Below are 4,967 nucleotides of genomic sequence, written 5' to 3'. Positions count from 1 at the left end.
AATGCGTGCAGTAAGTCCTTATTGAACTAGGACAAAATATTCCTGATGGAGTGCTGTGCGCAAACATTGAATAAACTCGATCTTTGCAGATGATTCGGCATGAAGAAGCAGAAGATTAATTTTTCACAGACAAGCAGCACACCAGTACAACCAATATTAAAATTGAATTGACAGCTCACAAACATTTGCACTGACTCAAAGGTGATCTCAACGGACGTTGTTCCCTGCATAACGCTGAAAGAGCTAAAGAACATTTCTGTTGAGAAGACAAAAACACGCTTCTTTGTGCTATGATGATACAATGACAAAATTTGTCTTTAAACACCTTGCTCAGCCTCTCACGAGACTGTCAAAAATTGCTCCCACTGATTGTATTTCAAATCAGAGGAAGCGGGGTATTGGGAAATGTTTTCAACTAGCAATAACTGCGCCTCTGCTAAACCTCATAGGCGACGATACTGCCACTGCGCAAAGCTGACGGTTGCCAGGCAACCATGGGGCTCCTATGGAAATTGCGATTAATCATCTCATGATATGCCATTGCTGTAACGCTTCACATTTGTCTTCCCCTTATAGCTTTAGGTTTACATAGGTTTAACTATTTCATAGTTTACATCCTTTGGATACATAGGGCATTCTGAGAAAACCACTGCTCATTTTCAGCAGTAGATGACAGAGCCTTGATGATGATGACAGAGCAAAGATATAAGATAACAGAGCAATGTTCTCGGATTTTGCACAAACAAATCCTAACTTCCTGAAAGTATTACAGCACATTTGCGTCTGACTTTCCGTAGCTTCAGGATGACTGACACGACTGGACAAACACAATATGTGGCATTTAGCACGAATAGCATGAATAGTCTAGCAGGCATTGTGTTGTCTCACTGCAATACAATACCACTGCGGTTCATGACTCTCTAGGAAACAGTCCACCTGGCCCTGAAACCCATTCGAACGTCTAGCGACAGTATTGAACAATATCATGATTCCTTCGCGATATGTGGAATCAGCACAAATGCTGGAGAAAGCTTCCAATATCAGTGGCATTATCGTATGATGTTCTGAGGGGCTCTGTGGCATGTGTGTTGATGGTGTAGTGTCAGGCATAGCTGTCTTCTAAGACAGACCCCAAGACAGCTGGGGTCGGTTCAAGCCCAATGCATTGACAGCTGTTTTCAAATGCTGTTGAAAACTGTTAGGAAGCTAGTCACCTATACATTTTTGAAAGCACTAAAGCACAGCCAGTTTGAATTCTGGAGAATCATACAGGTGATTCTGAGTGATGTCTGCATCCACGCAATTTGATAAATGCTAAATGGAGAGAGGATTCTGTGTTAATTGTGCTTCTCCTGGGAGAGGTCAAGTTGAGAAGTTCACGATAAAAGGGTGGTAAATATCCTGTCCAGGAATATCGGGGCTGTAGGGGGTCAGATCTATAGATGTAGTAAACACATTAGTGGAGACGGTGTGTCTGGTCTCTGTGAGAGAGTCGGGCGGGAAGAATAATCTGTGGTCTGGGAAAAGAGACCCTCGGAGGCGCTCCACACAGGAGAGAATGAAAAAAATATATATTTTTCAGGGACGCTGATTTTTCTCTTTGAGGGAATTAAAAGCATGGATAGCGAGTGACTTCGTGGCGCAACGGTAGTGCGTCTGACTCCACATCAGAAGGTTGCGTGTTCAAATCACGTCGAGGTTAGCTGATGGGTTTGCAGGTGCTGCTGGTGCCAAACCCGGAAATTACACCACGCTGTTCAGTTTTATCTGTACACCACATAGGTAATCTGAACGAAATAACAGAACAGTACAGAACACGCAGTCAGGAGCTTATGCAGCGTTTCATCTTGAACACAAGAGAAAAGGCACACTGCACATCCGCGAAACATCACGTCTGACTTTAGAGAAAGTGACATCAGAGAATGGAAGTTTCAGACCGCTTTTTTGTTACAGGTTCAAGCAAACCTGAAAGTTAGGGAGTGTTTGGTCACTTTTGTATGAAAAAGTGTCTGAAGCCTGTAATTATAATTTGCCCTTTTTTAATTGTGGTTGAAATCCACTCCCATGTACCAAGACCTTACAGTATATTCATGTTTACTTAAATGACTAACTATTGGACTATTGGACATTAGTTGGTGTTTTTTTTTGTAACGATTTGCTATTTCATGCAGGAAAGAAAGGAACCCAGACCCAACGTTTGCTTTCAGGTGCGGTTCATTTACATTACGGACATCTATTTCTGAGGAGCCTGATTTAAATCACACAACCCCGGTAGAAGTCGAATCGACAATCTTATAAACCGAAATCAGACGCGTTATCCATTAAACCACTAGCCCGTCACGTAACTCAATTGCACCATGGTGAGTTCAGCGCCGCTACTAGTAATACCCCACCCCCATCTTAAATTTCTACGTGAGAAACGTGTTTTCTACATTTTTATCAGTTTTAAAAAATCATCACTTTTAAGCAGACAAAGCCTTTATGTGTCACTCTGAATTTCTAATTGATTTAGAATTCCAAGAAAAAAGAGTTTTGTTCCACAACGGCGTGAAATGATCACGTCTTTCACTCTACTTCTCTCTAGTAGTAAAGCAGATCTTGCTAGGTGAGCATTTGCTCCGGTAAATTAGGTCACTTTTCATGTTAACTCACTTCTTCTAAACACAACATTTCGTGGTGCATGTTTTCTCCATGAAAAAAGACATTTTCCCTTACATGATTTCTCGTTTTGTTTCATCAAAGAGTACAGAAAGAAGAAAGAAAGGAAAAGTGTCGTAAATGAACTCTGTCGCCCTTGGGAGATGTCAAGCGCATTGGACATGAAAAGTGCACAATAAAAGCCATTTCTCTTCGTGTCGGGGCTCCTATTGAATGTAAAGGAGGGAACGTGCTCAGCCAGCCGACTCAGCGCTTACTGAACGCAGGTGTCTCAGAGCGGTGTGTCCAAGTGGCAGTAAAAGAGGAGAATTCTGCTGGCGCCGTGGCTTAGTTGGTTAAAGTACCTGTCTAGTTAACGGGAAATCCTGGCTCCAAATCCTAGCAGTCCATCGCCTGTGTTGCACTGGACACCCTGTAGATCATCAAAAGCATATTGAGCTCCTTGGTAATGAAATTGCCGGATAAAAGCCATTGCACATCCTTTCTCAACATGCTCAGCGAGCAGGCTCACCGCACACCGAACGAAGATGTGACAGAGCGGTGTGTGCAATTGGCTGTAAAAGGATACTGCTTCGCCGTCGTTGTGGCTTAGTTGATTAAAGCTCCTGTCTAATAAAAAGGAAATCCTGGGTTCAAATCCCAGCGGTGCTTTTCTTCCTGTCTTCTCGCACCGTTTATTGGTATAGAAAACATGCTTCTGCATTATGTTTAAAAGAAGTGTTCATTTCATTTTTGGCACAGCTTATTTTTCAAGAAATCCACACATTGCGGAAGATAAAGTGCTCATCTTTCTTATCAATGCAAAAGAATTACTGCCAGCTGGCAAGAAAATGACAACGATTTGTTTTTACTTTAGCCAAAAATCTGTGAATGTAGAAAAAATACGACATGTGTTAGTTTCTATGCCACACTCAGGGTGTCCTTCAGTTAAACACAACGTTGGTAGATCAAACGCACGCAGAGACACACTTCGAATTAATCCGATCTAAACATTACCTTCTCTAAATGTGATTGAATTTCTTTCCACGTCCTTAGCCATCTTGATGTTTGCAGAGATTTTCAACTTTTGACACGAGTCAAACTACGAGTAAATAGTTGAGTACCTAAGTCAATATCACCGGGAATGTGAAAATAAATGTAAACATCAATATTTCTGCTGTCTCCTGAGAAACACAAGTATAGAGTCAAAACACAATAAATAATGCTAAAAAATTATTCAGTTAACACCCAGATGTGACAAAACACATTTAAGACTTACATCCCCTTTAAATATGTATTTCCTTAATATCAGTTCTCTTCCCTCCCCAGGACACTTGCAAATTCACTATAGCATATTAAAAGCTGTGTGTAAGTCTTACATGTGTTCTGTCACATCTGGGTGTTAAATTAATAGATGTGTTGTGTTATTTAATATGATTTGACTCCACGCTTGTGTTTCTCGGGAGACAGCAGAAATATTGGGGATTTGCGGCTACAGAAAATAATGTGAACTTTACAGGCAAAAGTAAGGTTACGTTAAAGAAACAAAAACTTATTGTCAGCCTTTTTAACGTGATTTTTTAAGACATTTGTTCGGAATAGTATATCTTCTCGTGTCTGTGGCTGTTATCCTACAATAACGGTGGTGAAATAGCAGGAATGTGCGGAAAGAATCGGAGATTGAACAGAAGACTCATCCAGTCGATAGTAAGGTTGTGTAGGACCGCACACACTACGATGTCAGTGTTGAGTAGCGTGGTTTAAAAGCTTCTTCACGAACCAGGAAGGAGTAGAAACCTAAAGTCTTCTGATTCGTAATCAGACACGTTATCCATTGTGCCATTGGCGTTTGCATCGCGTTCCCATACAGCACCACATTCAGTTCAGAGCCGCTACTATTCATGTGTTTTGTACGTGTGTCTAGTTACTACGTCTTTCATTATGTCTGGTTTAAAATAATATATCTTTAAAACAGACAAAGAGTTTATGAGTCTCCCTGAAATTCACACACGAAGAATAAAAGATATCGCGTTTAAAAAGAATACAGAGATGCCGGCGATAGAAAACGGAGCGTCTTAAGTGCGCGCTATCACTGAACTAAACTCCCGATCGGTAAGTTTGTCGGCGGCTTTTTAATTGTGTTAGGAAGAGCAAACAGTCCACAGTGTACATTTTAAAGGTCTAAGCAAAACAGTCAGACGTGAGGATTATTCAGAACAGGAGCCTCTACTTCTTTGTATACTGAGCTTTCGGGTGAACGTCAAAGTGAAAGACAAATTCGCAATTTTCCCTTTTTGATTAAGGAACAAGAAAACACCATCCTTCGAGCT

The 4,967-nt window shown here is 41.1% G+C and overlaps 2 non-coding genes across 2 annotated transcripts; one reads left to right on the top strand and one right to left on the bottom strand.

Moving 5' to 3' along the window:
• Window positions 1-334: 334 nt before the first annotated feature.
• On the bottom strand, window positions 335-476 carry LOC148811581 (U4 spliceosomal RNA). Its single transcript, XR_016086385.1, has one exon. It is a non-coding gene; the product is annotated as a U4 spliceosomal RNA (small nuclear RNA).
• A 1,154-nt stretch (window positions 477-1,630) lies between these two features.
• Window positions 1,631-1,702, top strand: trnaw-cca (transfer RNA tryptophan (anticodon CCA)). Its single transcript has one exon. It is a non-coding gene; the product is annotated as a tRNA-Trp (tRNA).
• The last annotated feature ends 3,265 nt before the right edge of the window (window positions 1,703-4,967 follow it).

Source organism: Atractosteus spatula, assembly GCF_055471065.1.
Source record: "Atractosteus spatula isolate fAtrSpa1 chromosome 10 unlocalized genomic scaffold, fAtrSpa1.hap1 SUPER_10_unloc_8, whole genome shotgun sequence".
NCBI classification, from domain to species: domain Eukaryota; kingdom Metazoa; phylum Chordata; class Actinopteri; order Semionotiformes; family Lepisosteidae; genus Atractosteus; species Atractosteus spatula.
This window is presented reverse-complemented; position numbering and strand designations above follow the sequence as displayed.